Source organism: Sorex araneus, chromosome X, assembly GCF_027595985.1.
Source record: "Sorex araneus isolate mSorAra2 chromosome X, mSorAra2.pri, whole genome shotgun sequence".
Taxonomy (NCBI): Eukaryota; Metazoa; Chordata; class Mammalia; order Eulipotyphla; family Soricidae; genus Sorex; species Sorex araneus.
Window position 1 is genome coordinate 345,171,193 of NC_073313.1, and position 9,991 is coordinate 345,181,183.

Below are 9,991 nucleotides of genomic sequence, written 5' to 3' on the forward strand. Positions count from 1 at the left end.
GGCTGCCTTTCAAGGGAGCCTTAGGTCAAGTCACTCCCACCGGGCGCTCGGCCACCCAGTCTCCTCGGCAGGAAACGACGGGGTCTGGCTGAGCCTTTAGGCTGAAGACTCACTCCCCGCACACCCCACTCCCGTCTAAAGGCCTCGATGTATTTGAACATAGACTACTCTTCCATCTGAGTGGAGGCATGCCCGGCAGTGCTCGGGGCTTATTCCTGGCTCTGTGCTCGGGGAACCATAGGTGGGGGGAGCGAGGATTGAGCCCTGCTCGGCTGTGTGTGAGGCAGGTGCCCTCCCGCTGTGGAACCCTCCAGCCTTTAACACGCATCAGCCCTTGACTCCCGGCCACCACCTCCTCAGGAAACATTCTCTGACGTCACAGCGGGGACACTGAGGCCAGAGCTGGCGGCTCACTTCCTGCTCCTTGCAGGTCCCAGATCAAGCGCATACAGCCTGGCCTCTCCCCCACCCCACCTCCCAGCACTGACACGATTACCTTGGCAGGTTGCCAAGGCTCTGTCCCAGCCCACCAGGGGTTCACACCTGCCTGACTCCCTGTGTGTGCATGTGTTGTGCATATGTTTATGCATGTGTATATATGGTGTGTGTATGTGGGGGGGGGCGCCTCCCTGCAGGGCACCTAGGGCCCTGGGTCACCTGGGTGCCCATGAGTGTCCCTGTCTGGTCGGTTGGCAGAGCCTGCAGGAAGCAGAGCCCCCAACTCTCACCCCGTGGCGTCCAGGGAGCCCCACTCCCTGCCGGCCCTTTCCTCCCAGCAGGGGAGGAGAGCGAGCAACTCCGGGGCCTTCCGAGCGCCCAAGTGTCCCTCCTCGGCTGTGCACTGGAGAGCCGGTCAGACGGGCGCTGGCTTAGAGGACGGTCGGGGCTCCCCTGCACCGCCCCCCCCCCCCAGAGCTCCCCGCTCCCACCCTGCCAGGCAGCCCCGCTCTCCGTGCAGGAAACTGGGATTGGAGGACACTAGTGCAGAGACCCCGGGCCGGGGCCCGGCGGAGGTGGGGGCTCTCCCTCCCCTGCAGGGTCCCGCCCTGCCCGGGGACAGTGGCCAAGCCGGGGTCATTCTCCCGTTGCTGGGAAAATGGAACTAAAGGACTGCTGTGCCCGAGTCTCGGACACACAGACGGCCGGGCAGGGTGGGAGCACCAGCAAGCCCCGCCTCAGACACAAGGGCACACAGTCGACGAGCGGCCATTGCTTTCCATAGCTGTGTGCACACGTGCACATCACACCTGCACACTCTCACACACACCCGCTCACGTGCATACACCCACAGCCCACACTGGACACACACACCTACACACACCCCCACACTCCCACACGCACATGCAGAATCCTCCCCACACCCCCACCACACACACAAACTCATAGCTACACGCTCACACGCCACACTCATATACACACAGACATACCTGCTATACCCTTAAACTCACACCCTCACACTGTACCCTTCACACATGTACTCTATAACCCCACACTCACACACTCACACTATACCCCCTCATACCCTCACACTGTACCCCACACTCACATGCTCACACTCATGCTATACCCTCTCACACTCACACTCTACCCTTTACACATTCACACTATAACCCCACACTCACACACTCATACCAAACCCTTACACTCACACTATACTCCCCTCACACACTCACACTATACGCCCTCACACACTCACACTATACCCCCACTCACACACTCATACCAAATCCCGACACTCACACACTCACACTATATCCCCTCACACACTCACACTGTACTCCGACACTTCCACACTCACATACTCACACCATGCCTCCTCACACACTCACACTATAGCCCCACACTCACACACTCACACCATGCCCCCTCACATACTCACACTATACCCCCTCACACACTCACACTATACCCCCACTCACACACTCATACCAAATCCCGACACTCACACACTCACACTATATCCCCTCACACACTCACACTGTACTCCGACACTTCCACACTCACATACTCACACCATGCCTCCTCACACACTCACACTATAGCCCCACACTCACACACTCACACCATGCCCCCTCACATACTCACACTCTACCCCCTCACACACTCACACTATACCCCCACACTCACACTGTAACCCCACAGTCACACACTCACACTAACCCCCCCTCACACACTCACAAATACCCCCACACTCACACTGTAACCCCACCCTCACACCCTCACACTAACTCCTTCACCCACGCCTCCACCATTCCTGACCCCTGTCCCCTCAGACTGGCCATGGGGCAGAGCTGCCAGCACTGATCTAGCCGAGCAGGTATGTGGGTGTCCCCTCCCCAGTAACCAGAGAGCAGGGACAGGCCTGACCTGGCTCCCAGGCCACCCCCACGGTTGCCATGGAGATGACAGCGGCTGGGCTGTGGCACTGGCGTAGGCAGGGTCAGGGAGACTGGGGCCAGCATGCCGGGCCGCTCGCTCTCCCCCCACAGGGCTCGAGGCAGCAGGGCTGGCCACCAGGGCCGAGACCTGCGAGGAGGCGCTGAGCTCGTGAGCTGGCCAGACTTAGGGCGCCCTGTCCCCCTAGTGCCAGGCCACCACGGGCCTCCTGCCCTCCAGGGAACAGGGAACAGAGGCCAAGTCCCCCCAGGAGGGCATGGGAGCAAAGGTGACAACTTGGGACAACAGCAACGCCCGGGTGTGGGGTGGACACAGACCCAGTAGTACCCGGGTGTGGGGTGGACACCAGCAGCGCCCAGGTGTGGGATGGACACAGACCCAGCAGCTCCCGGGTGTGGGGTGGACACAGACCCAGTGTGCCTGGGTGTGGGATGGGAGTGGGATGGACAGAGACCCAGCTGTGCCTGGGTGTGGGGTGGACAGACCCAGCAGTACCCGGGGTGGGGTGGGCACAAACACAGAAGTCACACAGCCTGTCAGATGTGCCAACCTGCCCACGCACTGGGCCACCGGGCAGACGCCCCACATGCTGCGCCCAGAGTTGCTGTGGGACCTAATGCCGGGAGCACAGCCTGTGGCCGACCACCAGCTCTGGCTGATGCGTCAGAACCTGGAGTGGGGGGGTCACAGGACAGCAGGACCCCCTTCCTGCTGGGCAAGAGAACCGTGCCAAGTAACTGGATCCAGGACAGGGTGCCGGAGCGGGCCCACCAGTCCTGTCCGTGTGGACAGCTCACGTGACACCTGCTTCAGGGCCAGTGTAGGGACAGCCCGGGGGCAAGGCCGAGAAGCTCCGAGAGCTCCGTGAGGGTGTCCTGACCCCTCTGCATCTCGACAACAATCCACGTTCATTCACTCTCTCCCCATGTTATGGGAGAGAAAGGGAGACGTGGCCGGAAGTAACTGTCTACATTTCAAAATCCCCCCCACCCCGTTAGGTTAGGGTCCAGCTGGGGCTCAGCTCCCTGCTGGGGTTCTGAAGACCCCCACATATCTGTTCTCAGTTTCCTCCAGGAGGAGCCTTTTGGGGACAGGGGTCCTCCCTCCTGCCCTGGGGGTCTCCCCAGCGCTCACCACTGACCTCCCCTACGCTCTCCTCCCTGACTGCCTCCAAGGAGAGAGGCAGCACAAAAGGTGCAAGGGGTCCCAGGCCCAACATCCACTTTCTGCAGCCTACGTGTGACTCTGGGTGAGGTGGCGTCACCACCTGCCGCGCTGGAGTTTCCCTGCCCTATCGGGACACTATGGAGTGAACCCCCATCTCCTGGCCCCTTCGAGCTTCCACACACTCAGACACCCCGTCTGAGCCTCTGGAAGCTTCTTCATGTTGCTGCTAAGCCAGGACACTAGGATGAGCCTCTGGACGCTGCCTTGCAAGCAGGAAGCAGAGCGGAGGCCCCACTTTTACACTAAGTGGGCAAGATAAAGCCTGTGAGTCCGATGACCTGGAGGAGTACCGCATGCTCTCAGACACCCGCCTGGTCACACATTATGTTGGCAGTACCAGGCAGCAGTTTCCCCTCTCTCACACGTCCTTAATCTGGTTTGACCTTCAAGCATCAGTCCGAGCCTTCTCTCTGCGCTCTGTGTAACCGACCACAAGAATGTGGGGGTCGTAATCTGTAGAGCCTCCGTGTCCAGCTCCACATCTTCCTCTGACATTTTTAATCATGACAACATAGCGTTGACATGACAATGTATACCCTGATGTTCTTTTGACAAACGCTCGTCCTGCAAGTGTACTCTCGTTAGTGATTCTTTCTCCGTGATGAAGTCATTAGGATGTCACTGATAAAAAATAGAGTAAAAGGAGGCCTCTGGCAGTCGCTCTTCGCCTCCAGCCAGATCGACGCCTTGGCCCTCCGTGCTCTCTACATTCCTCTCGCGTGTCTTGCCTCTGCACCTCTGACAGAAAGAATATGCCGCACACTCACTCGGGCACCCCGTCTGAGCTTCTGGAAGCCTCTCCATCTCTCTGCAGAAAGCCGGAGCCCAAGCTGGCAGGAAAATGGACTCCGGCTGAGCCCTGTCCGAGGTAGGCTGGGGGCAGCCGCTGTGCTACTGCTGTTCCTTAGCTGTGTGATCTTGGGAAGTGGCTGGGCCACTCTGAGCTTCTGCCTGTGAATGCTCTGCTCTCCCCACCTTCCCGCCCCCCACCTCCCCGCGCCTGACCCAGAGCCTCAAGAGAACCCCAGGCTTGTGGGCCTGGGCCCTGGCAGAATGGAGGGCAAGGTAGGGGTGCCTGTCTGAGGGGGAGGGGTCAGCTAGGCAGGGCTTGGGGGTCGGGATGGGGTTTCCTATCTGCAGACACAGGGAGACTGGCTCTGGTCACGGCAGAGTCTGTGTCCTTTCTGGCCCTGGGAGGGTGTGTCACGAAGCTGGTAACTGCTAAGCACGACTTTCCTTTTTTTTTCTTTTCTTTGGGGGGGCCACACCCAGTGATGCTCAGAGGTTACTCCTGACAGTGCTCAGGGGACCCAATGCCAGGAATTGAACCTGGGTCGGCCGTGTGTAAGACAAGCGCCCCATACACTGAACTACTCTCCGGCCCCTCAGCCCAGCTTTTTCGGGGTGTGTGTGTGTGTGTTGTCCTGTTGTGCTCAGGGACCCTGTGGTGCTGGGGGTCAGATGTGGCTTCTGCATGCAAGGCAGTGCTCCCGGCCCTCAGCACGGCTCCAAGGAGAGGCTGAAGAGCCCAGGACCCAGCACGGAGAAGGGGCAGCTCTGACTGCAGAGGTGCCAAGGAACAGCCATCAGGGTCCTGTGCAAACGAGGGCTCAGGGACATCCCCCCCCCCCAAAAAAAATACAACAAAAATCCCAGGGGCCAGAGCAATAGCACAGTGGGGAGGGCGCTTGCCTTGTATGCAGCTGAACCTGGTTCCATCCCCGGCATCCCACATGGTCCCCAGAGTTCTCCAGGAGTGATCCTGGAGCACAGAGCCAGGAGTCAGCCCTGAGCACAGCTGGGAGTGTCCAATAGAAACAAAATAAATGAGCAAAAGGGACAAAAAAATTCTGTTGTCAGGGCAACCCAATGTCCTGCAGAGAGAAACTCTCAGAGACGCCTGGATGGGTAAACTGAGGCGGTTTCTGGGGCCAGCCCCTGGGCAATCCAAAGCCTCCCCTTCAGGACAACCCTCAAGTTCCACCCAAACTCATCCAAACACTGGCTCCATTGGCCACCACGCTGGGCTCCAGAGGCCCAGAAATCCCTCTGGTCCCTGAACGCGGTGCTCACAGTCTGGTGAGAGACGGGTAAGTGAAGACAATTCGGAGGGTTGTGCCTCTCCTGGGAAAGCACTCACAGGGAAAGTGCTCAGTAAGCACAGAGGGAGGGCGGAGGGCTTCCTGGAGGAGGAGACTTGGGCAGGACGGGCACTGCCAGGAAGATGGGAGGGCATCCCCCAACCCCCCCAACCCCGGGAAGATGCTTGAGGTAAGACGAGGCCATGGGGCACAGAGAGCAGTGCCAGCTCACAGCCTGGGCACCCTTGCCCGCACACTCCACGCCCTGTTCCCCGTCTGTGACATGACTTTGCTTGTGTCGGACCCTGGAGGAGGAGGAAGTAGGTGTGTGAGCCACCGGGCAAGGCTTATCTCGAGTGACTCACAGGGAGTGAGCCTGTGTCCGTCGCTCATGCTGGACCCGTGTGGGGAAGGAGGTATACTGGGTGGGCGGGGAGCTGCATCCTGAGGGCGGGCGAGGAGAGGGGACTCTCCCACCCCCATTTCTCTGGTGAGAGCACTGAGGCCCAGTGAGGGTGAGCGGCTTGCCAGGACACACAGTAGATGCATGGCAGGGTGTCACGGGGTTAATGTCCATAACACAAAAAGCGGTTTTTCTAGCTGACCCCAATAAACCGTTTATTTCTGGATTTTAATCATGTAAGATCCTCCGTTCATCAGTGTCTCGGTCAAAAATAGAAACTTTCTCCTTCCTTTCTTGTTTTGGAACCCCAAACCGCTGGGCGGCAGGCTGGCTGGTGGCCTTCATCTTCCTGCCCTTCCCTGCCGCCCTGTCCCCCTGCCTGGTGGCCCCTCAGTCCTGGCGCTGCGGTGGGAGGGACAGAGCCGCCGAGGACAGCAGGGAGGGGCCTGCGGGTTGTGGGCAGGGCCACGCTCCACGCGGGTCCTGGCACTGGCCTCCCGAGCGCGGGGCTGGCGTCCACTGTGGCCCTGACCCTGCACACAGCAGCCCCACCCTCTCCGGCAGCGTCCACCCTAGCGGGCTCAGCCAGGCGAGGTTCTGGGGCCCTCCTCTGCCCCTTCCCGCAAGGGTCCGGCGGCCCTCGCCTGGGAGAAGTTGCGGCCCCCTGTTCCCGTCAGGAGCAGCCACTGCTGAGGCAGCCAGCCTGGCCCCCCAGAAGCAATTTTCTTCGTCAAAAGTCCCCAAAGGATACAACAGCCCCACGTGAGAGGCCCTCGCCCCCAGAGCCAGGCCCATCAGCTTCTCCTGGTGACAGTACAGGAGGGTGACCCTGGTTTGATCCTTGGCCCCTCCTACAGTCCCGAGCACTGAGCCAGGAGCAAGTCCTGAGCAGTTCCAGGTACCCGAGCAGCTCAGCTGAATTGAGGTCAGCGGTGAGGGAGTGCACCCTCCCCCCGCAGTGTCCGGCCAGCTCACGCCTGTCCAGAAGCTCCGAGTGCGGCCCCAGCAGGGACGGGATGGGGTGGGGCCCCCGGACCTAGGGCCAGTGTATTCGGCTGCAGCCCTTTGCCTGTCCAGAGGCGCGGGCGGCAGGGCGGGAGGACTCGGAGCTCTGAGCAAATTTGGAGCGTGTCAGTCTTCTGCTCGCTCTCGGGGCCCAGGAGAGCAGAGGGAAGGAGCCGGCCCCGCTGACCACTCGGCCAGCTGGAGCCCAGGAGTCTCTCTGTCTCTCTCCTCTCTCTCTATCTCTGTCTCTCTCCCTCTCTCCTTTCTCTCCCTCTCTCTTTCTCCTCTCTATCTCTGTCTCTGTCTCCTCTTTCTCTCTCTCTCCTTCTCTCAATATCTCTGTCTCTCTCCTCTCTCTACCCTTCTCTCTCTCTTTTCTCTGCCCTCCTCTCTCTCTTCTCTCTCTCCCTCCTCCTCTCTCTATGTCTCTCTCTCCTTTCTCTCTCCCCTCCTCTATGTCTTTCTCCTCTCTCCTCTCTCTCTCATCTCTCCTCTCTCTCTCCCCTCCTCTGTCTCTCTTCTCTCTCCCCCCTTCTCTCTCTCTCTTCTCTCTCCCCCCTCCTCTCTGTCTCTCTGTCTCTTTCTCTCTCTGTCTCTCTGTCTCTCTGTCTCTCTCTCTGTCTCCTCTCTGTCTCTCTGTCTCTCTGTCTCTCTGTCTCTGTCTCTCTGTCTCTGTCTCTCTCTCTCTCTCTCTCTCTCTCTCTCTCCTCCAGAATCAGGAGAGACAACAGCCTGTCCAGACCCTTTCGAGGGGTGACTGAGATGACCCAGGGGGCATTGCTGGGAGAGAAGCCCCGCCCGGGCCGGTGCTGTGGTTCCAGGGCAGGGTGCTCACCCTGCAGGCGTGAGGCCGTGAGTTCGAGCCCCAGCACCATCCCACACGCAAAGTGCAATCCCAGTGACTGCCACTGGGGGGTCCCTGGAGTCGCATCAAAGGGAGACCTCTCAGGAGTGCCCCCAGTCAAGTGAACACATCCACCCATCCACCCATCTGTCCATCTGTCCGTTTGTCCATCCAAGGTGTAAGTGCCAAGAGAGCTTCCGCCCTTTCTGGTCCCTTCTCTGGCTCTCCCCGGCTGACCCCTTCACTGACTTTCCCTCACAGACACCCCAGGACGCACGTTCCCTGAAGACCGAATCCGCTGCTGCCTTCTGCCTGTCTCCCCTCAGCCCTGGCCCCCGTGCTGAGGGGATGGTCTCGGGCCGAGGTGCTTGCCTCACTTGCACAGCTTTTGTTCTTTGGTCGTACCCTGTGCTGTTCCAGGCAGCTCTGCATTCAGGGGTCCCGCCGGGTGGGGCCCAGGGAGCACGTGTAGTGGAGCCGCAGATGGAAGACGGGTCAGCTGCAGGCGAGGCAGTGCCGTCCCTGCTGGGCCCGCGAGAGTGGGAATATATTTATGTAAATGCTTACGTAGGAATCATTTATTTATTTTCTGGTTCTTCTGTGCCTCTGGACAGGATCCAAAGAGTTTTCTGATCTTCTCTGGGTTTTCCGGAGACTGACTGTGCCGTGTGTCAGCTTCTTAAAGCGTTGTTTGAAGCCTGCCTGACACAGGATGTGTGGGGGGAGGTGAGCTGCCCCGGGGTGCAGCGAGTGGGGGTACACATGGCACCAGTCACGTCTAGGATGGCCCCGGGACCCCGAGGAGCCAAGGGAAGGGAACAGGCACTCATCAGTTTCTTGTATGGGGCAGGGACAGCAGACAGGACAGGGGGGGGATGGGGTGGGGACAGCAGACAGGACAGGAGGGGCGTGGGGCAGGGGGAACCCCACTTCATCAGCCCTGCCCCTCTCACCACGCCCTGCCCCCAGCCTGAATCGAAACCCGGAAGGCTTCCAGCCCCAGTGCACAGTCAGAGACAGGTGAGTGGGTTCCTGGGAGCTGAGTCAGGGGCCCACACTGTGTCTCCGTCACCAGAGCCTACGAGCAGGACGAGTGCTGGGTCCCGGGGAGCCGGGCTGCATGGCCACCGGCCAGCCAGGCTGCAGGAGCACCAGCCAAGAAGCGGCTGAGTTCCTGTCCTGCAATGCCGATCACCCTCCTAGGCCATGTCAGTGTCCACTCAGGGCCCCCGTTTCCTTGTGAGAGCAGAGGAGGTGAGGTGCCAGGGAGGCGAGGCGGCCTTTCTGGCGGGCTTGGCAACAGCCCCTTTCAGCGCTCCCGCTAATGGCGCTATTGAAATTAAGTGACTTCTCCTTTCCGAAAAGCAGAAATCTCGTCGTACTAGATATAAAAAGAACAGGAGCGGGGCTAGCGGGGAAACACTGTTCATCGGGCCGATCTGCTGTGGGTTATAAATGAGCAGTTCTTATGGAAGGGAGCCCCTAACACAGTCGGGGACCCCTCGTCTGCATCCCTCCCCGGCGTGGCCCTTCTCAGGGACTCACCCTTGGCTCGGGAGCATTGGATGCACCCAGAGGCAATATTCCTTTCGGCAGCTGTTGCCAAGGTAACACGGGGCCAGCGGGCAGACAGGTAGGAGCAACCGGCTCTTCTTATTCACTTTGGAAATTACCAGGAAGCGGCTAACATGTTCTTAGAGTGGATAGGGGCCGCCCAGATGCCTCCTCTCGGCTCAGAGCCGGCGGCTCTCTGGGCTTAGGGAAACCACTCGCCCTCTGTCCCCCAACCCCTTGCAGGGCGAGGGGCTGACCTAGATCCCAGCGGAAGTCCTCTGGGTTTCAGGGACAAATCCAGGCATGTGCTGAAGGCTATCAGCCAAGTTTGCCTATTTTCCCAATGGGAAAACCTTTTTTTTTTTTTTTTGTAATGCTGTGACTGAAGCCCAAGCCCCAAAGATGCCTGGCAAGTGCTCTCTCACTGAGCCACACCCCTGCCCCGGGAACAGTAGCACTCTAGCACTGTCACACTCTCCT

General features: G+C 59.7%; 1 pseudogene; it reads right to left on the minus strand.

Annotated features, from left to right (window-relative positions):
• Window positions 1-8,553: 8,553 nt before the first annotated feature.
• Window positions 8,554-8,666, minus strand: LOC129400188 (small nucleolar RNA SNORA26; annotated as a pseudogene).
• Window positions 8,667-9,991: the final 1,325 nt, after the last annotated feature.